Raw genomic sequence first — 24,829 nt, 5'->3', positions numbered from 1 at the left:
GGGCTGCCGAGCCGCCCCGGAGCCCCCGTGGTGCCGGGTGAGGCGAGCGGGCGGCCGGCCCGGGCCATCCCCCCGCCGGGGGTCGGTGCTGGCGGCGTGACGGGTCTCCCTGGCCCTCAGTGATGTCTGCTTCAACTTTCCCGCGTGATCCCGCCCCAGCGTGTCCGTTACATTTAGTCATTCACCCGGTGGCGGTCAGTAACTGTAAATGCGTGAGGGAATTGCCTCTTCCCGCCGAAGCCGGTCCTGAGTGGGAAGGTGACGCAGTACTGCAACTCCTCGCACCTGCTTCAGTTGCCAGTAACACAGATCCCAGCTTGTCTGAGCTTCATCTAAAGTCTTAAGAGGTTTCTGGCAAAAGGCGCTGTGAGAGGATGGACTGTGACAGAAGGTCGAGTTCAGAAGTCACCATGACTTTATCTAAACACCTGGTTTATGATACAGTTGCTGGTTTATATCATTGTAGTGGTTTCACCCCGGCCAGCAACGCAGCCCCACACAGCCACTTTTTCACTCCCCCTACAGTGGGAGGGGGGAGAGAATCGGAAGAGTTAAGTGAGAAAACTCACAGATTGAGGTAAGGGCAGTTTAATAGGCAAAGCAAAAGCTGCACATGCAATCAAAGCAAAACAAGGAATTCATTCACCACTTCCCATGGGTGTTCAGCCAGCCCCAGGGCAGCAGGGCTCCACGACATGTAACAGTTACTTGGGAGACAAATGCCATCGCTCCAAATGTCCCCTCTTTCCCTCCTCCTTCCCCCAGCTTTACATGCCGATCATGACATCGTACTGTACGGGATATCCCTTTAGTCAGCTGGGGTCAGCTATCCTGGCTGTGTCCCCTCCCAGTTTCCTGTGCCCCCCAATCTATTCACTGGTGGGGTGGGGTGAGGAGTGGGAAAGGACTTGGCTCTGTGTAAGCACTGGTGGCATAGAATACCTGATACCACAGCCAGTTAAGAACATTTTAGAAAAGTTGTTAATGTAAAATTAATGTTTTATTTAAGCTTTGGATCTAATGAGTGTAGCACAGCATCAGTTTCTATTGTTTTATGCATCGACCATCATAGAAGAGGTGATAAAGTACTACTAAACGCATTCTTAAAAGTTCAGAATCTTCTTTGAAAGGAAGAGCAAGCGCTGATACTGTGGCACTTTTGTTGCTAGTAACTAATGGTCGGGATTGTCTGGGAAAGCACCATTGGCCATAGCAGTAACTTATCTGTCAAGTGAGCAGATGCAGAGGTAGCCTTTTGGTTAGCACTTTAATAAGATATCTACATCCCATTTAGATATTTGAATCTCGAAGGCTATAGAGGAATGAAGCTGGGTTAATTAACCATATACAGCTGTGGGCTGGCTGCAGTGGCGGTGGGTTGGCTGATATGGATAAGGTGCAGCTGTGGCTGGTTCCTGCTAAGTAGTTAAATAGCTGTAAGGGGTATGGAAGAGGAGCAGTCAATGAAGAGAGACCTGGAAGAAGGAGTGAGTGCCTACCTGCCTGCACTCTGGATGTAGGAGAGACAAGGAAAAGGATGCAGCAGAGGGACTAGCCTGAAGAAATATCCTGGACAGTAGATGAACCTTAGAAACCTTGTGGGGGATTGGTAGCCGGGAGCTGGTTATTGAAGTTAACTTGGTATGGGATTGTTGTAGCCTACTAGTTGTTTTTTTTTGTGCTGCAACAGAAGGCAACGCCTGTTTTACTTACATAACCATAGATATAGACTCCACTGTATATGAGTGCCCTAATCCACTTCAGTGAGAAGGGTCATGCCCTTTTGTACAGAAAGCATGAATGCAATTACAACAGAGCTGACTGGTAAAAGTCATGCAGTAATAGCACAGCCTTAAGAGAAGACCAGCAATCTCTTTTGGCATAGTTTGAAGACTCTTTGCCTTTGAGAAACTTTTAATAATGATTTATTTAACTCATACTTAGTAAATTGCCCAGAGAACAAAGCAGGTTCACTCACTTCAGTTTCTTTGTGAATGGGCTGCCTGATCTGCACAGGCTTATAGCATGGGAAATTTCTAGTTGCTGCGGAGAAAGTACATGGCTGTAAATTCTTCAGAATTGCTTAAAAGCTTCTCTTACTTTGCCACCTTCACCTGTTCCCAGTTAATGTATAAGGCTGATAGCATGGGCAGGGCTCTAGTGACCTCTGACACTCACAGCAGGGGGGGCAGAAAGAACCCACTTTATACTTTACCAGGAACTTCTGAAGCATACTGGCAGATTCAGTTAAAGCAATCTAGTACCCCTTCAGTTGTGCTAGGGATGAGAACTTGAGAGTTTCCTCTCATTTACTATTGCTCCATAGCTGTGCCCAAGTAATGTACAACTATGAACGTGCAACACACTAGTATAGGAGATAATTTTCTCTTCCTAGAAAAAAAATTGTAAGTTTATCAATAAGATTCCCCCCAATATTCATAACTTATAAACAGATTTAACAATTTTCTGAATAATATTCCATCATTTAAAGCATACCTTTTTGTCTTGACGTTTTTCACATTACAGCACTCAATGTTTTAAACCATTACATATGCTTGTTGACTTCACTGGGAATTATCTGCAGAAGAACTCTGGGGTCAGTTGTAATCATTGTTACAGCTGTCTGGACTTCTGCTGGAGCTACTCTGACCCCTAGCATAGTTTCCAGCAATGTTGATTCTAAGTGTTACATATTACAGAGTTTCTTTGGATTTTCCTCAGGGACTATACCACTGTCAGAGAAATTCACGATCAGATTAAGATTTGCCTGTATTTTATTTTGTTAGAGAGAAATTCACATGACACTCTCCTTGTCTTTCAACAGCTTTCAGACAGCTAATGTGGTTATTTTAAACTTACCTCATTTTGAAGTTTCCTTCTGTCAGTTACACCCTGTGTCCTCTAAATATATTCTTTGTATATCCATTAAGTTTACATTTGGAATGGTTACTGTCAGTATTTGTTCCTTTAATTCGGGACATATGTTGTGTTACTTCTGAAATGGTAACTAGTAAAATAAAATACATGCTTTCTCCATTCTCTCTTGGGAAGAGAACAAATACGCAACATATATATTACACCTATAATGCCTGTTCAGTTTTCTGTTGTTTTGTAGCACTCCTTGATGCAAAATGTGTTCAGTAATCATCTTTGCACTCTAGAGAGTGTATCAGGAAAATAGACTAGTTTACACAGAGAATGTTTTCTTGTGTGTGTTTTAACTGTTTCTTAGAAATAGCTGTTTTGTAAGTCTATAGAGGGATTGTTAAAGAGGATGAAACGCCACTATCTCTATTCAAGGAGGTATAAGTGACAACTTTCACTTTTACTTACAGGTCCACTGGAGAGCACATATCACAGTCAAAAGGGGACCAAGCTGAATCTGTCCAGCAGCTTAGCCAGGTAAGTTTTATCTGTATTTCACCTGAAAAAAGGGAATGAGGAATTATTAATCCAGCTCTGTGCATGAAGAGGAATGAAAGTATATGAAGAGTCTGTCCAGGTCAAAGTTTAATTTTAAAAAGTTTTATAAAACCCACAGGGTGGTACTAAAGCAAGACTTGCTTCCTCTACCATTGTGTGCTGTGCATGCCCCATAAGCTTTTCTTGCATTCTTCTGGATTCTGGATTCTTCTGTGGAACCCTACCAGTTTTCCTTCCATAGCCTTGTGCTTAAGAAAGCATCTGGGTTTTTGTACTCAGTCATGGATGAAGCTGAGATCTTCACAGCTCCAACTGTTGGCTGAAAGTTTGAAGTTGTTTTTCACCTTTCAGATGTTTGACATACAACATACCTCTTTAGTATATTAGAAAGTTGTCTGCTTATGTTTGCTTGCTGTATCATGTCCACTAAACTTGGAGCACTTTTTTTAATGCCTGCAAAGCTAGAGCTACTGAATGACATGTCATTGCAGATTTAGTGCATTAGATAGCAAGTGGATAAACTAAGTCCCAAGGCTGAATATTTGTCCATAGTGAAGGACACTATTTTCCAGTTTTCTAGGAAAGAAAGGAGGATAATGGCATTATCAGACAGGTTCCACTAATACCACTATTTTAATTTTCTATCATGTTCAGAAAATGTGGTGTGTTTGCTCTTCAGTGATGAGAGAATGAAAGCAATCAAAACTCCTGAGAATAGGGGAGTGAGCATGTCTTTTATTTTAAAGTGTTTGGCAGTTGTTACAAAGTAACATCAATGATTATCCTGTGCAGTTCTGAATATAATTTATAATTATAGGCACATATTCCTATGTCCACACTGCAGCTTACTCTCATTTTGCTATGACTCTGAAAGTGTAAAAGTACTTTTAAGATTAGTGTGAGAATAGACTTACTGTATATCTGAGTAGCAGGTTCAATTCCCTTCAGTGTTAATGCCACCTTCAGGAATACCCACCTTACCTATTTAAAAGAACCCCCTCAAATGACAGTTCTTATGTGACAGCAGTTAGCAATGATGAATTATCTTATTCTGATTAGTGCTGTAAGTGGTACTTCATGCTGACAGCCTGTGGATCCAGGCCAGGAGAAAAGGATTGTTTAAAACCTATCTGAGCATAAGCTTAGCTTCAGGCTTCTGAAGGCTGAAGCCCTTTTTTTTTTTTTTTTTGCATAGAACCTAACTTGGGACAAGAAATGTTTCTGCTTGCATGTCTTCCTTCTGTCTTGAAAGAGGAGCTTTTATATGTAAATACACATACAATCATTAGAAAGGTCAAACCAGTGCTGTATGTCATATTAACACAGTGAAACATCTTTATTTTACTGCAACACAGCTGTCGCCTATTTGTTTCTACTGCTTCAAAATACACAAAAAGAGAAATGTATTGTGTCTTGCTGTGTTGAAGCATCTTTGTCCCATGCTTTGGAAGCTGGTTTTGTATCTGAAGGCTGATGAGCAAGGTACAAGGCATTTCCTTTCTGCAGCAGTTGTGTATAAAGCTTTACGCCAGAGTTATGAAGCCTACTGAGAAAAGGCATCTGGTAATAGTGCCACCATCTCAGGCTCGCTCAGTGTGTCTGGGTGTATACAGACAGCTTCCCATCCTTCCATGTTATTACTTTGGATCCAACAGTTATTTTAAAACATGTTATTTTACACACAACACCATAGATGTTGTCATGAAATCAAATGTTGTTTTGTAATTAGGCTGGAGGAACCGTCTGCAGTAGACATGAGAGGTGACAGTTTTCTAGCTGAAAGATCTGGTTAGTGTAATAAACTTTGCTTTGCAGGAACAGTGTTTGTTTGGCACTATAGGTAACTGTGTTACTCTGAAAAACAGATTCTTTGGTATATATTTGGAAACTACATTTGGTAGAGTTGTTGAGCATTTCCTTTAATTACACTTTACCATAAAGATTTATGCAACAAGACTGGAGGCAGAGCCAAAATTTTAGTTCTTTTTCTTATCCATGGAAAAATACCACATACTTTATCTTCTTGCATGTAGTAGCCTTTTCCCCTTCTTGATGACTAGCACGCTCTTATTTTTCTGTCATCAGTACTGTAGCCCAGAATATGCTTTTACTTTGGCAAAGCAAACTTTGTTTTTGGTTGGACAAACAGTCTGCAATCAGCTCCTGACTAGTTTCTTAGTATGAAACTGAAGAACTGCAAAAATGGATACTACTAGATCATCCAGAGCTTGGCCTCTCTCATAGCCTGCAGACACTCCAGAGGAGCAGGGACCAAAATTTAAAAATTGTCTTAAAAAACGACTGTTTGCTAACCATTAAGAGTGTGTTTGGTTCTTGGGGTTTTTTCTGTTTTTTATGAAGGAACATTTCCTGATAAATGGGGTGATTGAGCTACTTTTGGGAAGAGCTGACTGCATGAACTACTATAGCATAGTATGGAAATATGTAAAGAGAAAGGACATTACTTTTCTTTCCCTAGATAATATTAACATCATGGTGGATTTATTAGGATTATAATATCAGTAAATGTGACACCCCTCCCCCCCTAAGAAATCAAAATACCTTTTTTTCCTGTTTTTTTCTTCTTGGTGATTTGGGCCAAATTTTAATCTATTAATTCCTTTCTCTTTAAAGCTTGCAGAGGCTTACAGTACTTCTGAACTTCAGGCATTTTGTTCTTCCTTTTCTGTATAGAGGTTTCCCAGGGAATCTTCTTGAAGAACTTCCTTGTGTTCCTCCTGTCCCCACATTTTCCAGAAGAGAAGCAGGTATATAGGTTTAAAAAAGTACTCATCTGTCCAAATCAAATAATTACAGTATTAACACAACCAAAATGATTTGGCTACTAAATCTCTTTCATTTTCATTTTCTCTGCTTCATTTTTGTTTATTGATTTATTTTTAATATTACATTTCCAGTTCTCCAGACCACAACAGACTTCCCTGGGAAAATTTTATAAGTAATACCCAAATGTCTTAAAAAACCTAAAGAAAATTCCCTCTGTTTTTTCAAAAAAAGACAACAAACCGAAGCTGTGGTCACATTTTTCCACATTTTCACTTACCCATTATAAATAAGGTGCCAAGTTTTATTTTTATGAGTGAAAAGAGGAAGAAGAAAGGAAACAACAGATTCACTTTCATAAGTGAATCCAGAAGAGAAAGAGCAGCACAGGGAGAGCAGTGCTGAAAAGATAGCTGACCCTAAGAGTTCACAGCCTCTAGACTATGGACCCCTACATTTTACAAAGTATCTTCTTCTTTCTTCCAGGTATTCCAAAATCCAATTGTAAAGAAGTCCTAGTGTATATATGTGGGTCTTCTTAATAATAAGACCTTGGCCAGTTTTGGAGGTACAGCCAGGTAAATACCCCATCCTATACACTGGAACCGAAGTTTTTCTCTCTCAAGTTTACCAGTATAAGCACATTTGATCAAATAAACAAACAATGGTTTTGAACATCTACCAGGTTTTTAGCTCTCTCCTTGTTTACTGCTTCCCTTACTTGGGCCTTATTTCTTGTCTGGTCTTCAAGACATGTACTGAATATGTTAGCTGGGGAAACCCAATGAAAATCTGTCTAGATTGCTACTTTGCCTGTTTAGAACACATTTTTTACCTTTTCAGCATACAGAGTAGAATCAGCTATTTGGTCCATATGCTTCATGGTGTACTCGAGCTACGTTCATATGGAGCTAGAAATTCATATTGGAGTGATATTGTTTTGAGGCTGGGTAGTCAAATCTTTCATAACTTCTTGACAGTCTTACTAGATTTTATCACCATAGTTCTGCTTTTTACAGCAAGCACTTCCTGAAACAGTGTAAGTGCACCCATGCAAATCATAGTTTACACCTATGTATTACATTTAATGTGACTCCTTTGTGGTGGAACATCTCTCCAGATGAAGCTGAGTTTAAGCCTTCCCTACTACAGCCAAGAGAAAAAGAAATCCCTTGTTATCTCAACATTTGTGCCAACTTGCCTTATTTTGCTTTGATTTTCAGGGGCACTCCTGAAACTGAATCACAGTAAACAGTTCAAACTGGAAGTCTCAGCCTTTACTGAAAACCAGAAATCACTATATGACTGGTACCTATGAAGAACAGAAATCTAATTAAAACATTTGTTACTGCACTTAATGATTACAACTGCTTGATGTTGTTAGAGAAGCTAGAGGTGATTTAGAGACAAAATGTTTTTTGAGTGATACAAACAAGGAAGGTGGAAATTGTCTAGGAACCTACACCCAAATTGACAAAAAAATTCAGACAGCTCCATCTAGTCCCTTGATAACTCTGGTTACCACTTTTTTCTGCAAGTTTCCTGGTAAATTTTGCCTGGATGCTGTTGTTTACTCCTCTGGGATCCTGGAAGGCGACCCACAACCTAGGAAACAGAGGACAGGAATATTGCATCAGAACAATCAGAACATTTAACATAGGCAATATTTAATACTTGAAGTAGCTATTTTATTTATTAGTAGGAAAGACTATTATATATAATAGTCTGATTATGAGTAATTGTTTTAGTTCCAATTAAGATCTTCAGATTAATTTCCTAAATACCAGCAATTACTCACTATACTAGAAGCTGAGCAATAAGCTGTTCTGATGCTATTTGTGCAAAGGTCTTAATTCTCCTTTGCATCCCTGCAGCTTAACCTATCCATGATCTCCCCTCTTCCTTTTACTTCCATTGTTTCATGTCTCAAGTAAAGATATTTTTATCTCCTTTTTAGGATTAGGTGTACTCTCCTATTGAAAATCTGCAGCTGGACATAATCTGAACTGATTCTGCTCTGCAGTAACTGCATTATACTGTGTTAAATCCTAAATGTCAGAGTGCATTACTTTTGCTACATTATAATTATTGGTAGTATTCTGTGGCCAGTTTAGGCACTTAGAGGATATTAAGTGGAAGTTAGCTGTGGTAGATGGTGCACCGGTCACCATGTCTCCTGAAGAAGGCCAGAAAGCTGCAAGGGTACCAGAGTTCAAGGTGTGAATCTGGGCAGAGTACTGTAGTTGCAAACATACGCAAATCCTTGGGGGACAGGGAGTTTGAAGACAAAGTAATTCAAGGTGTTAACCCTGCATAGCGAGCAGTGCACAAGAAGCATACATTTGTGCTTTTGGCTGTTTTGCAAGTAAAATTTTACACCCTTGTTTCATCAGCTAAGATGCTTATTTGAGCAGTGCCAACTCTCTCCAAAGTTCAAGAAGAGGGGTGCTGTGAGCGCCTGTGATCCAGGCCTATAATCTGTGGGCAAGGAGCAGAACAGCTTTTTCTCTAGTGACCTGGTTGTCTTGTTGACTCAGCTTTTAGGGAATTTTGTTTTTATAAATCTTTTGAGAAATGCAGGTTAAGTGGTATATGTCAAAAGTTCAGTGTAAATTTGATTTTTATGATGTTTTTGTTTGTAATAGCTCTAGTTTAGAAAATCCTTTATTGCAGCAGAATTAACGCACTGGTAAAGCTGTTCCCTACAAAACAGTTTACAGTAGCTGTCAGCATCAAATGTTTTCTAGGCACTACATTCGCCGCCTAGCAACCATGCTAGGGTAATCTTGCTGCGAGCCATCCATGTGTGCAGTCCTGTCAGATAAAAGGACTGTGCTGCAGGATTACCCACGAGTCATTAGTCATTAATGACAAGATATCTTTCTTACAATACAAAGTCCCTGCAGATTCCCTGGGGTGAATGCAGACTTCAAAACAGCATTACATTTTTCTGTAAAAGAAAACCTATATGCTATTCCTTATGGTGAGGCCTCCAGACAGCAGTTATTCCCTGGAAGGCAATTTTTTTAGGAAATGTTTGAACTTTTTTCTTCCACTGTACTTCAGAATTCCAAAACTGTACATGCATATTCTTTGAAGCTGGCATTAATTGCTGTAAGAAATCAGATCACTTTACTACATTGAAAAGTCTGTTAGCCTTTAAAGGCCTTTAAAGACATTTATTTATTCGTGTCTGTTCCCTAGATGCTCTTACACCCTGACTGAACACCTGCTCTCTATTTTAGAGATCTCTGTCTCTTGAAGATCCTCATCTCTACTAGACCTTTTCATGAAGGTTATTGAAGCTATACTAATAATAGATAGTCTGGATAGCCTAGAGCTCTCTGGAGCTGGACACCGTAGTTGTTCCCATGCTAGCAGCTGGCCTACGGCACTGGCTGAGTGCTAGTAGAAGACAGCATGCTGTACTGGGGCTTGTAGGATATTGCAAACTGAGTAACAGAACATATTGTGAATGGTGCTGCTGGAGAGGGCAGTTATTTACGAATACAGGGAAATTCCCTTAATTCCTTTAGGCTTGTGAAGAGTCAAGAACTCTATGGTGAGACTATTAGCAGCAAACCCAGAGAACAGTTAACCTGAAGAACAAGAAAAATGTTTAAAAAGCTAAAGGAGAATACAGAGCACTAGGAGACCATGACAGTGCTGCCCCAGCAACTTATGCAGGTTATCTCAAAACACAATAGCCCCTTTCCATTTTGCTTGTTGGGGCACTGTAACCATGGAAAGACTCTGTAGCTTCAGGTGGGGTATAGGATATGAAGTGATTCTGGAAACAGTCGTCTTGCATTAGGTATGTATTATTTTAACAGAAAAATCCACAAAATTTCTAGGTATTCAAACATGAAAGGTGTTACTAAGGTCGAAAGCATACACAAAACAAACAGTTTTGCTTTCTGTAGTGTATGGTTTCCCCTGGAGCTTATTTCTTGTCAGGTATCTGAGTAGGGCTGTGACCAGTGTGGTTATTTGTATCTCCTATTTCCATTTTAAGTCGTGGCAGGTTACTTCTGTTTGCTGGAGTGTCAATGTGTAGTCAGATGAGATGCATGTCTATGTATATGGCTTAATTGTATTAATAGCCTTAATTGCTTTTCAGTGTTTTATTCAGATGACTAGTTGTTACTCAAGCCTGCGGAGCAGTGCAGAGCATCTTCAGCGTTCATGTCTGTGTTTCAAAGATGCATTTAACCTGGCTATCAGTCTTGAATAATATAGAGGAAAAATTTAACAGCTTTGATGGAGTTGCTATTCCAACCTCTCAGGATGCAGACAGGCCTGAAATGCTCTTTCTGTGGTTCCCCTGGTATATGACTAAGTCATGCATTTTCTGATTGTTTAACGGGATGATATTTAACTAAATACAGATCAACAGCTGTAGCTGAAAGACCTACAATATGCTCAGATGGCTGACAGGAATGAAACTTAGATAGTGGGTCAAAACACCAGAGAATATGTGATCTCCAGACTAGCAGGCGGTACAGTTCAGAGGGTTGAAAAGCTTAAAAGAAACTGTTGGGGAAATCTATTATACAGCTCTTCAGCCATTCAAATGCTATTTAGGTTTATTTGAAACAAAGAAAAACAAGAACTATTTGGAATAGAAATCAGTGTATTACCTAGAGGCACAAGGGAATCCAGTGATTTTACCTTTAACTTGTGACAGTGCAGACCCTGACAGCCAGTTCTGAAAAAATTCAAATTGGAAGTGACTCGAAAGATTATCACAAACCCAGCACAGCACTTAGACTGGGTTTACGGCTAATTTCAAGACACTTGGAAAGCCTCCTCAACACAACTGATCTTTTTACAACGCTGGGCAGAAATGTAAACTGATCATTCTAGAGACCTGTTCCATACTGCTGAATTAATACAAAAAAGCCTTGTAAATGCACACTCTGACATCGAGTGTCACCTATAGACATCTATAGCGTAGATGTGCCAAGAATAGGAAGTTGTTAATTCTGTGATAGTAAGATGCCAGACAAGGCAGTTGGTGAGATGACACAGATACCTAGGTCTACTGAATCTCCATTTTCTATTAGTCTCCTCAATGCTCAGGCTCCTTGTGGTTCCTTCTCAACTGCATCACCTCAGCTGTTGTGCTTGTGGGGGCTTGAGAGTGCAGCAGTACCAGCCTCAGCCTTGTTATGTGTGGTCATGCCATATCAAGTGCTTCCAAGCACTCCCTCTTGCAGTTAGAATCAGCTTGCCTAGGAGAGAGCGCTCAGGAAAATTAAATGTGCAAATTTAACAGGCATTCATTTGCTTCAGCTCAGTGTTCAGTCAAAGATACACCCTTAGCTAAAGCTCGCACCTTCTCAAAATCAGAGCCTGTGCCACAGAGTCACGCAAATTAACTCCCTCAAAGTTTTAAGCAGTTTTATGTCTGTTCCTCTCTGTCCTGTGAAGCTGGGTAGCAGCTAGAGGAAAAGAGGGAACAGAATGGCAAGTGAGGGAGAACAAGGGCCAGCCTTCCATATTGCCTGACTTGCAGAGGAAGAATCATTCTCTTGCACTGACAGGGAAATAATGTTCTCTGAACTCGTCATATTTTCTCAGGGCTACAATGTTCACTTAACAGCATTTTCCTGCTTTAAGTTCATAACCCTGATGACTTCTCACCCTTGCAGAAAAATGACCCTCTTTGCTCTTGAGCGGACTACTGCTCAGTATACATTGATATGTATGCATTGCAACCTCTTCTGCATCTCATGTCACATTCAGCCATATTCCATTTTATTGCTTAAAATCCAAGGAGATTACATTAGATGTCACACAGGCACGTGGTCTGAAGTAATGTTACAGTAAGAATTCCTAAGTCACTTTTCTCTGTGTCTTTCAACACATTTTCCATGACAAATTGATGAAAGTCTTCCCATATGTTACTGTAGACCTTAATAATATTAGCATGCAAGTCAGTCTTCTGGACATTTTGTTTGTTTTGCATGCTGAATGGAAATATCTGAGTAAGTTGTTCATTTGTTACAGCATTCTCCACTCAGCTGCATTATGTATTTACCTTAGCTAGTTTGGTTTTAGTTTGTGTTCCTTTATACTATGTGAACGTACAAAACCTTTCTGCGTTATTTTCCTGGTAGTTACAGTTTTCTGTACCTATATGCTTTAAAAATCTATTTATGGAATTATGGTTAAATGTATTCCCTAGACATATGTGCAGAGTGCATTTGGCAGTTACTTGGTTTTGAATTGCTTTACCACATTACATATAACTGCTATCTATGTTGGTATATCATCACTGTAGTTCTGTAGAACTATTCAAAGTTACTAATGCTTGTTATCATCAATAGTTAGTCTCCTGCTACCAGTGTTAAACAGATTAGTATTGCTTTTTTTGTGAGGCAAAGTTGCTACAGATGATAAAACCCCGATGGGTATGAGTTTACAGTTTTGAAGTTCCACCTGTCGTGGGCCCAACTTCGTGTTTAGGGTTGCATGCCAGAGATGCTGAATGCAACAGCAGAAACATAGAGAAGTTGTGGGTATTCAGTACTTCTGAAGAAAGTCTATTGTACTAAGGGCTTTGGTTCCAGAAGCCAGGCCTACTGTAGGTTTCCAAATTTCCTGGCAACACTTGAGTTATAGAAGCAAATTGTCCTAGGTCACATAGGAAATCTGTGCCAGATCTAGCCACAGAACCCAAATCTCCTGATTCCCATTTTCCCATAAATATGCTAAATATTATTTCTCCTTCATTATTTTAACTGTATTTGTACAAGATGTTTCCTTTCTTTTGAGTGAATATTAGAACTGATGCATTGACAGAAATTGTATCAGCAGTCCAGTAGCTATTTTTGGAAAATACTTATATTCAAAAACTATACTTGGCATTTGAAGACTTTTGCCAGCATTGCTTTGGAAAGTTGTGGTTGTAACCATTGGTATGGTTCATGTGATTCCTTTAGCTCCCATACTTCATAAGGAACACATCAACTGTTTCAGTGTAGTTCATATTGAATATGATCTACAGAAGAAGAGAAATTTGCCAGCTGAGACTGCATCCATTTATTGTGTTCCGCCTGCTTTTTCTGACGAACTAGATAGAGGATTTCTGTAGCAGTCCAAATTACTCAATAAAACACACACACAAAAGTGTAAGCTTCCCAAAGCATATCCTTTTAGTGGTACTGTTCAGGCAGACCACAGAACATTGGTTTGGAAATGAGGCATATTTAGGAGGCTTTCTGAAAGTTAAATTACTAGTGATGTTACCAAGGCATCTAAATGGGTTCTACTCCTTGCAGTAAGAAATAGATACGAGGAAGGTTAATATAACCAGAGAGACATTTTGGACTGAACAGACCCTGTAATAAACAGCAAGAAAACTTTCCTGGCAAAATAATGGAATTTTTTACAGTGTTTTTTTTTTTAATTTGTCACTTTTTTTGCAAGCTAATGAGGCAAATGCACCTATATAGCTATAAAATTGTCTTCTGCTTCCTGTACTTAGTGTTCAGGGTTTGCAAGCTGTCTGATCTGTACTGTTTCAAAGAACGTCTTCAGAATTTCTTAGTGATTAAGTATTCTTTATTGTCGGCGCCGGGCGTACGGGGGATCCTTCCACCAATCGTACCCACTCAGAGGGGCAGACTATCTTATATTTATATAATGAAACAATGAATATTCCATTAATGCCTATACATATTCATTACCTGAACCCGCCTACCCTCGCTTTGTATGCTAATTAGCTTATCAGTCTTTCATGCTTGCGCAGATTCTTCCAAAAATTGTGGGCCGGGGTCTTTAGAATGTGGGCAGTGGTCTATGGGAGGAAGGCTGTAGGTCTTCCTCATGGTGTACTTTTCACCTTTTGCTCATTATGTGATGGTCTTGCACATTTGCAGTGTTCTTATCAGTCTGAGGTAATTTATGCCCTTGCTGGCCCTCTGCTTTTCTTGCTTAATTATTTCTTTTACCCTTATCTGTCCTCTCCTGCTGAAGTGTTTCGCTATAGTTTTAACACAGAAGCTCAGCAGATAGGCAGATGTCTAACAAAGGATAACAGAACAGACACCACAGGTAGATGAGTAACACGTGACGGTACATGATATCTACAATTGTTACAGTGGCTAACAAACATAATGTTTATTCTTTAATTCTATTCTAAAGTTCATTCACACTACATCACTTTGAAGCATATGCTTTGCTGTGTTTCAAAAGTGATGAGCTGGCAGACTTGTAGAAATCTTTCCCAGGGTTTTTACAATACCCCTTGTAGTTTTACTCAGGGACATCCAGCTGTCCCATTATCTCCTTGGTAGGGAAGCTTGCTTTGCAGATAAGGAGGACAGCTCTCCTTGCAGAGATTTGCAACTTCCTTGTCAGAACAGTCTATATGATCTTTCAGACATTTTAACCCCTTTGTCGCTATACAATTACAAGCTTATTTATGCATTAAAATGAATATTGGTTTATGAATACAAACTTGACCATATTATTTACAGCTTATTCACATCAGTACTGAAAAGACACAGGTGTTGCTGCATGCCAAATTATAGAGGGTTTTGTCTGCCCTATTCCTTCACTTCTCTCCTTAGCACAACCTTCGCAGGCTAAATCAGTTTGCCGTTATGGTTAACGTCTCTTCATCTTGTGTGGATATTGTGTACATGAAGATAAATGAAAGGTTTTTTTCTATGAAAACTTTTGATTTATGCAATTTTAACTGTAAGAATAATTATCTGTTCCTTTATTTTCTTCAGATTTTGTTCAGGGATGGAGTTTGTGCCTTTGTTAGGAAAATTCACACATATTAATTAACCTTTTTTCTATGAAATGTTCATAATGTTTAACAGATTAGATGAAGTGCTGTCTCTAATACACTGAAAAAAACCTTCTTGTAGATACCTCTAGCCAAGCAATGCTTGAGCAGTGTCTCACAACTGTGGATATTTTTCCAGCCTTTGAGTTAGAATGAGATGTCTTTCTCTGCTGCTGCATTTCTTTTCATGTATAAAGTCTTAATAAAATACACAGTTCTTCTGGGAAAGCTCGTATTTTAGTGCCAGATGAATTATTTATGCACCAGCACTTACAGAAATGGAATTTCCATACGTTGCTATACTGAAGAAGAATAAATACTGGCTTTTAAACTTACACACAGAGAGAAGCAGAAAAACAACAAATAGTGGATGAGAAGCCTGTAAAAGTTACTCTGTCTGAGATTAGGCATTTAATATAGTATTGTAGTTTCTGTTAAACAGTTCAGCTACTGTGTGATTCATTTAAGTTCTTGAAGCAGAAACACAGAATTTACTACAAAATATAAGTTCATTAAATGTTTTAATTTGCCCAGCTGAAATACTAAAACAATTAATCAACTATATATCTGTAAAGATGTTTTTCCTTTAAGTGTGACTAGAGAAAGATTTTAGAAGAAAATGTTCCATTATGTGTGTAGAGACAAAATTAAATGCATACACAAGCCTTTGAAGTAGGCAGAGAACTGGTCATGGGGTAATAGAATTATATAATGTCACTGAAATGGGAGTAAGAGTCCTGCAAAATATGGGCTTGATGTAGGCAAGTTTTAAGACAGATGGTGTTTAGCTACAGATACAGACAGAGCCTGCAGTTTCCTTATTGCAGTAAGGTCACAGTCCTTATTTGGATTCACTGAATTACAGGTTATAATTTATGAGAGTCCCATTTTATAAGTGGTTCCATTTGTAATTCAGAAAGGTCAAGGGGGGGACAAATTATGGATATTTCTGTATGTTATATGACAAAAGACATGTCCTGAAGTACCATTTCAAATGGTTGTAATAATCTTTACTCTCAATGAGTCTTTTATAAAAAGGACTTCACCAGAACACGAACCTGTAGAAACACAGATTTCGGAAACTAGGGTGAGGTCCTGGACACTTATTCCTCCATTATGCCTCGGAGTGATCTCACACACAGTCACTGAAGTATTTCATTACCCCAAAGAGACTGCCTAACTGCCACAGAGTCCCATGGGGACATAGTTTCTGTGCCTTAGTCTAAAAAATGAAACTGATAGTTTCCTCTCACAGCATGAAATACTGTGTACAATGTGACCCATGCAAATATAGACGATAACTGGTTTTTTTACATGATACAGCTTAACACCAGATTCCCAGCAGCCACCTCCCATAACAGCGAGCTTGCGTCTACTTTGTGCTGAGTGTTAGAGGTGTCCAAGCTCCTCTGTGGGAAGCTTTACCTTGGTGCTGCTACAGGAACTTGAAATAACTCAGCTATTTCCAGCTACCTCTGCATTTCACCAGTGTTCGGAGTGGTGAGACATCCAGGAATGAAGAGGTTCTAGAGGAGAACCTATCATCCATAGGACTAAGTATAGTGGAGTTTCCTTTGGAATCCGCTAGTACCATGGTCTGGGAACTGTAAGAGTTACACATCACTTATCAAATGTGTGATACATCTTCTGGTTTTGTAAATTTATTTTCAAAACAAACCAAGTCATGTCTGCAGCAGTGACAAGCTCTTGGTCATAATCATTAGGTGGAATGGAAAGCTACAGGATATGTGAGCACTCTTTATGACCCTTCATATGCAGTGGGCAACCAGCCTGTTGTTGCTGTCTTTATCTATGGCTTATTTTGGTTTCCTTTCCAGCCCTTCGCTCCAAGTATTGTCCATGCTTGCTTGGAGGTAGCTGTTTGTTTGGATCCCTTTTCAGAAAACAAATATGGGGAAAAGATGAGAACATGAATGGTTTGCTGGTAGCAGGAGATTCACACTCCAGTGAAAAGGACAATTAAGTAAACCCAGGTAAAGGATTTGCTCTGCAGGCAATCTCATTACTCGTTTGTCATGACTGGATCTAGAGGGGAATCTTGCCTCCACTTTTGCTATTTGAGTGCATTAACAGTTCATTTTTGTGCATGTCCCCAGAAAAATACTTGGGTTTGTATGAACTGCATGCATAGTTTAGAGGTGTATTTGGATCTATACCAAAATTAAACTCCATTTGGATGTAGAAAGAGGCAGCTATATCAATTCCATGCTGATTGTTCTCACTCTTACAACATTTAGCATATCTTTAAAACTTGGATAATAAATGCAAAGCAAATTGTTGGATGTCATGTTTTACAAAGAAAGATTGAAAGGAAGACAGGAATCCTGTTGGTACGCATAGATTAATAAAGAAGTTAAATGGATTATAAATTTTAAAATGCTATCATTTTGCATGTAAAAACTCATTTCCTTTGAACTCTTGTGGTCAGTCAGCCATCTTGAGTCTCCTTCTATAACCTGGTTATAGTGACTGTAACAGCATGCACTTTGTTTTGACTTTAATGGGAGAAGCCTGCTATTCCCATGTGAAAGGTTTCTTGGTTGATTCCTGCTGACCTCTCTGTAGACAGGCAAGTTTCATTATATATGGAAATTATTCACAGTCTTTCTGCTTTATTGAGTGTTCTAGGTGTTAAATTTCTACTTAAAAATAGGTTGCAGTAGCTCAGTCTATGGCGGTACTCTTTATCACTTGAAGATGCAGATTACCATAACACTTTCCCTTTTTTTATTTCTTTTTTCAGTGTGCTAATCTTACAGTAGCTTTAGCTAATTGGCAACTTGGCTTTTTAACAAGAGTTTAAGAAAATTTTAATTAAACTACTTGTTCTAATGAACTGTTAATCTCTCTAGCCTACACAGAAGATATAATTACTATGGAATCTCTAAACTGATTTTTCTGGGAAATGGGGCTGTAACTCCATGATATCCTTTGCTGTAGAAAGTGTTTAAATGCATAATGAATATCTCTTTATATTTATATGGCATGTGCTAGTTTGTCCAGACTTTCATTTTACTAAATTAAACAAACTAATGACGGCTATATGTTACTAAACATGGAGATGTTCAAAGGCAGTAGCTTAAACCATGAGAAATATGTGCAATTTTTGTGTTTGGAATAAGAATGAGACTGATGCCATGGCTGTCTGATGTATGAAGAGTGAATTACAAGTCTGTGGGAAGGAAGTCAGGCGTTTCCACAGTTAGAAATTAGACTTGCCAAACCCATAAATAATTCTTCGTGTGCGTATTATTAACGAATAGATAAACACTGTTTTATAGTGCTTCTATAAGATATGTCACATGCCAGCTAGATAACTGTTTACTGACTCCATTAAAAAAAAATTCTAACATAGACTTCAAACATAGATTTACTGACTCAGATTCAGGTGATATTGTGCAACCCTCAGTACAGTATGATTGCACACATTCACGTGAATGAAATGGCTTGCTCATATGATCCTACAAAACCCAACCCTCTTGATTTTTGGAGCTTTTGAGCTCTCTCAGCTCCCCAGGCAGCCACTGAAATCTCTGGGTGCTCAGATCTTCCAGAAATACACCCCACTGCAATATGACTGTAAATCACAACAGATCCCTGTTCTGCATGACATTGGACACAGATTCCAGCTACTTGACTTCAATTTGAAAAATAAAAATAAAATCATCCTAGCTGCTGCTACTTTTTACCTCTTGAAAACAAGTTATTTTTCTTCTCTAACACAGAGTAAAAATAACACTGAACCCTCTCATGTGCTACTAAAAAGACTGAAAGAGAATGGTTAAATTTGTGGAAACTTATTGGATTCATAGGAAATGTATGCCTTGATTTCTTCAACGTGACAGGCCTGAATGCTTGCAGAATTAGGAAAGCAAATGCTAACAGAAACAGGACAGAAATTAAAATTAAGATCAGTATTTTGTGGAGGGGAGAGAAATACAAGTTACTATTTTATTTTCACCATGGTTTTTTTAAAAAAATGGAAATACAAAGAAGCTGTGAGATTTGTATATTTCTAAAATGTGTGATAGGATTCAAAATGAATAGTGTCAGATTACTATCATGGGGAATGATTTTGTGTGCTGCTGTGCCTAACAGATATGGTAGACTGCTGACATCAAAAGAACAAACACAGTAAAAACATAGCACTTATGTGCTGGATGAAAAATGATTAATTTACAGCTCTGCAGCTTTGAACTGCCTGACTCTTTGAACTGACAGTTTTCAAAATGCTTTCCAGAGCGCTGCTTTTATTTGGACTATCCTCTCAGCACTGAACACTGAATGTAAAAATGCTTTGACTTTTCTCTGAAACATGCCTCTGATGGGGGGTGTAGGGACAAAAGGGAAGTAGAACTGTTCTAAAGGGTCTGTACCAGCTAGGAAAGCGCCAAAAAGCCACTTCAGACAGTTCTGCAACCTTTTCATCCTGACAAGCCCAAGAAGAAAAGCTAATTCAGGAACCTTAAATTCAAACTTTTCTGTCTTTCTCTTCGTGTGAATAATTGTTTCCTTTCATTGCTACCCACTGGTCTGCAGTTGCCTACACAGCCAGTCCAAATTAAGTGTATATTTCTTAAGCACTTTCTTTTCTCAGGTTTAGCCACTTTGTAGTAAATAAATTATTTGGAGCAGGGATTGTATTTACAGCATAACACATACAACGCTGACGTACTGATCTGGTCAATATCACTTCACATTAGCTTTTTACACACATCATGCCTAATACTTGAGATATCAAAATTAACTCCCTTATAATCCCAAGTCTTTTTTTTCCCCCCACACTTAATTAGCTAAAACTTGTTGAAATTTAAACTTCTTAAACTTTTCACTTAAAACCTGAATAAATATTTATAAAACCCAATGGATTTCTCTGTATTTTTCATTCTCATCTGGTGCTTTTAAAAAAATACATATTTGTAGCTTACAAACTATTCATTTGTGACTGCTTTTACCATTTTTAATTTATATTATTTCTAGGAGAAGCCTGAGCCTGTCTAAGTTTGGACTAATACTCTCTTCGGCTCCAGAGACATACCCAATTAATATCACTAGCAGTAGCTCCCCTGAGTAGTTGTGCTGAATTTCATAGTTAATATGCACAATCAAGGACATTAATATTCTTTAAATGTTACTTATGTTTTATGTTAAAAATAATTGTTATTTGGTGCTTATATTTTTTCCATCTACAACTTGACTGCAAATTTCACAAAAAAGGTATACAGTTCTCAGAATTTATGCTTTCTACAAGAAAGGTACTGTGATTTCTTCTTTGGGTGCCTGCTATGAAATAAATGTTTAAAATTTAACAAAGTAACCAGGTCCCAAAATTTACACGTAGTTCCCCTGGGAAAGTTTTACTAAGACCATTACATGTTTTGCATATGCAGTGAATTTGTTTTTCCTCACTGCTGATGCACACTGAAAAGACTATTTACAGAAGGTCACAAACTGATACCTCACACATATTCACCAGACAGTATCACAAACAAATGGGGATCCGCTTTCACTATGACACTCTTGAAGAGAGAGGCTTTAAAAGTGCTATTTCAGACCATGACATTTAGTTACACTTTCGTTTCCTTTTATGAAATCCCTCATTTTGATTTATAACCATGTTTATCTTCAGATTCCTGTAGCAAAATCTAGGAAGTTTCTGTCTGCTGCTTTCCTGAAGGAAGTAAAAGAAATAGAGCTACACTGGTACTGTAATAATCGCTTCAAGAAGAGAAGCAGCTAGCTCGTGCCAGTGCTGCAGCTTTCTATTGAATTGTACCTATGGCCACACAGTTCTGCTACTTTTATTAAAATTGTAATGAGAAACAGTGCCGACCAGCTTTGCTCATTTGGAGTTTTCTGCCATCTTTTTACTGCCTCCTCCTCAGAGAACAGGGAATTAAATGGTGAACAAAGGCTCTTGATGAATATGACACATGCATCTAATCTCTCGAAACATAAATATTAATTACTAATAAATTTCACGCTCACATGCAGGTGGTATAAGTATACCTTTTTTGTTTCAGACAATAAGCCAATGTGTGGCTTTGCCTGATCACCATGACCCAAGTATAAACATTTTGAAAATAAAGTGACAAGCACTAAACTTACAAGAACTTTAGTCTGTATCCTGCACTTTATCGATAGCATGCCTTATAAAGCTCATAAGAGCTGAAGTATAGGCGGACCATACATTAAGTTAAATAATATTTGAGTGTTTGTTGAACCATATCAACACTTAATAGATTGTTAATGATATTTTTGAACGTGTTTGGCCGTGGTTATAAGATCTTTTTGAGTTTTGAACTAGAGAAAGAAGTTTGGAGTAACAGTTTGTGGTTCGCAGGGTTCCAAAGTGTGCTGGTTAGATTAGCCAGTTAGATGAACTGGGATTCCTTCTTCTCCATATCATCATTGAGGACCGCCTTTCTAGAAGTGCCAGTGTAACTCTGAACAGTCTCCTGAGGCAGAGATATAACTTGTCTGCTTTCCCTTTAGTTTATATATGTATAAGTAGCATAGTTTCAACTGAAAAAATAAAAAAATAAAGAAATGGGCAAAGGCTGACAATCCTGTTTGGTAGCTTGCTTTCTAGATTTACTGGTCCATAAAGGTTAGGAAGATGCAGAAGCATCAAGGACATGTATTTAAACAAGTTGTGTGTTTGATAGGTACTAATAATCTGTGTAGGGAACTTGCTGGAAAAGAAATTGCTGCTGAAATCATCTTGCTTAATGGATGCTCTGCAAAATGCTAACCTCTATGAAATAAGTCTCCCTAAGGGGCTACGGTTGATGTTGGCTGCAGCAAGTTAAAAACCAAAATAATCCAAATTATTTATTTATTTATTTATTTTTGTCAGAGTGCAGAGGGTTTCATTCCTTATCCCCTGCTACAAAATATACCTTAGCCTGACTCTCAGGGCACAGTGGCACTGGCTGAGGACAAAGGGAATCATATGGTGAGGGAACTGCTCATTCATGTCTGTCCTCGGGCTCAAGGAAAGGATACAGGTTTCCTAGAGCAGATAGCAGAAGGTCATCCTCAAAGCAGTTTTTCGTAGATTAATGTTTGTTAGGTAGATGTTTGTAGATTATTTTTAATGCCAGTGGGACCACATCTAATTGGACATCTTGTATAGTACAGCCTTAGACAATACAATACCCCAAAACACCTCCAATAAACTTAGGATCCTTTCTTGTCTAGACCTAAGAAGTTTTACTGAAAATTGTTTTCCTTAACAACTCAGGTGTGAGATTTTTATCATCCTTATCTATAATATGTCTCTACCTTTATCATGCCTTTTACATAATGAGGACTTTGCCGATGTGACCTATTGACTAATTTGTCAAATTCCCATTGACTGAAAAACAATTTAAAAGGAGGGAAGGAAATTCTTCAAAGGCTTGCAAAGATTTCACTTTCATTCATTACACAAGAAAGGAACTGAGATCAGGGACAAAGTTTGCTTTTAACATCAGTAGCTGGTATTATGAATGGGTGGAGGGGCTGAAATAAAAGGCATTCCTTATTTAACATAGAGATATATTCTTTGTCAAGATGCACACTCATCTTTCCAAGCTTCTAGGAGAAACAAAAAGCAACCTGGTGGCAATTTTTTTTTCCCAAGACCCTTATGTTTCTTGCTTAAACAGGTAGTCTGTGTCGTTAATGAGAATATATATGGTTCTGAAGTGTGGCTAAATCTATTCCATTAAATACATAGGACTCCGTATCCTGTTTCTGTGTGAGTCTTTTCTCGTTTTGCAGTCTGAGGCTTCCTTTTCAGGATGACGTTTTTGAATAACCTAGTCCAGACAGTCAAACAATGCAGAGAGACTATCTTCCTATGACAAGCAAAATGATTTCTTTCTCACCGTTTGATGTCTACAACATGACAAAAGGACAAATTTTGGAAAATTTGTAACATTTGGACTTGATTTAGATTGAATGGATTTTCAGATGAAAGCAGTAGAACAGTGAGGCAGCTTCTGATGTCAGTTAAAATACTCACTGTTTCCAGTTGCCCAGGCAATGAAGCAACAGGGACAGCACTGCTTAGTCTGTTGTAACCAAGGGGCTGTAGCTTGCAGATTGCTGAGTCAGCTGGCTTGCAAGGGTGGGAGAGGGAGCCAGGAGACCAGGAGGCGGTCTGCATTGTAGGGATATCCCAGAGCCCCAGACCTCAAGGAGCATGCATGTTCCTGGTGTCGTAGCAGACTAACTCAAAATCCAAAGAACAGTTAATGTTAATTTGGTCAGAGATATATTGTCATTATCGTGCTACTGTAAACTTACTTAATTTACAGTTTTGGTCCTTCAAGTACAGAAATTTTTGCCTATTTGGTTTCAGGGTAAAAAATCACTGTAACAAATACTTTAAAGCTTGTACTGTAAGTGTAGAGAAAGGAACATCATGTGAGAAGTTTGAAATGGGAAGTATGAAATGAGGCTTTCATTTTAAAAGCATCTCTTAATGATCTCATAACATCCCATTTTAACAATGTTTTCCTTTAGATAGACAAAAAGATTTACAGGTTTTCTAATAAAACCTGTTCTTTGCTATGTTTTAAGATGCTGTTCAACAAGATAGTAACATTCCTTTTATAGGAGAAAATAATCTTTTTGAGATGGACTGCTTTTCTGGAGATGAAATGTAGGTGAAAAGCAGATCAAAGACTGAAAATGTAGTTTTTCTGCTGCATTTATGAAGGTTAGGTTTTATATATTTTCAGCTTGCACTCCGCCTGCTGCACAGTTTTACCTGGTTAAGTTAGACCATGAAAAGTAAAAATAGAGCAAGCAGAAAATGGCATGTTGGAGTTGGACAGAATAGGGATACAAATTATGCATTCCAGATGATGTTTGGAGTATAGCCAAAGCTGATAGAGGGGAAAATTTGATAGGCACCCTCCTGCAGAGATTAGTACCTAAAACCCAAAAAAGCCCCCTAGATTAAATTGGCAAAGATCTGTGTCATGAAGGACACTGATGTCCAGAAACAATGGGGAAGAATCTCTGTTGATACTTATTGCTCTTTTAATACACTGGTTCCTGGAAGATGTACAGTTCCCTCTAGCAGCATAAAATTATGCTTTTTCTTTTGAATAGTTCAGCAAAAAAACCCTCAGTGGTTGGAAATAGTACTTTCTTTTCTCATTTTATTCATTATAAGCCACACACACACTTCAGGTGTGGCTTCCAGATTTTTTGGAGCCTTGATGCTAGGCCTGGATTTCTCTTTCTTGCTTTATGACATCTCAAGGAAGTTCTTCGGAGGCAGCAGTAGATTGTTATCATTGTCTTATTTACTGAAGACATCTTAACTCGCTCTGGTTCTGTAGGAAACTCCTCTTAAGAAGCCAGATTGACAGCTTAACGTACAAGCAGCTGCAGAACCAAACCTATAGGGTTTCTCAGTACTAGGCAAGTGCACATGGAAGCCTCAAGCACCCTCCTTTAGTCAAGTTTCCATAACATGTGGATTTTGCAAGGTCTTTACTTCTTTTTTAGCCCACTAGTAAAGCAAGTTGATGGACAGAGTTTTCTCTACTTCATTTCAGGTTCCATAAAATGATTTGCTATTATTATGGCATTCTCAGTCACCTGTAAATGTAACAATCAATGGGTTTAAATCTTTGCCAGATAGAAAGCTGAAGTTTGAATACTAATTGTCCTTCAGGCAGCAGGATGCAATGCTGTCTCTTTCTGGAAAGCCTCCTTCACCTGCAGTTTGCCCTGAGCTCTGTGTACACTTCATTTAGCGCACCGCAAGGGTTAGGAGCTAACCACTTTGCCGAA

The 24,829-nt window shown here is 38.6% G+C and overlaps 1 protein-coding gene across 1 annotated transcript in view; it reads left to right on the top strand.

Annotated features, from left to right (window-relative positions):
- The window catches only part of LITAF (lipopolysaccharide induced TNF factor), an 88,943-nt gene that overhangs the window by 331 nt on the left and 63,783 nt on the right, over positions 1 to 24,829 (top strand). The window lies entirely within an intron of this gene.

Source organism: Falco punctatus (assembly GCF_963210335.1).
Source record: "Falco punctatus genome assembly, chromosome: 4".
NCBI classification, from domain to species: Eukaryota; Metazoa; Chordata; class Aves; order Falconiformes; family Falconidae; genus Falco; species Falco punctatus.
This window is presented reverse-complemented; position numbering and strand designations above follow the sequence as displayed.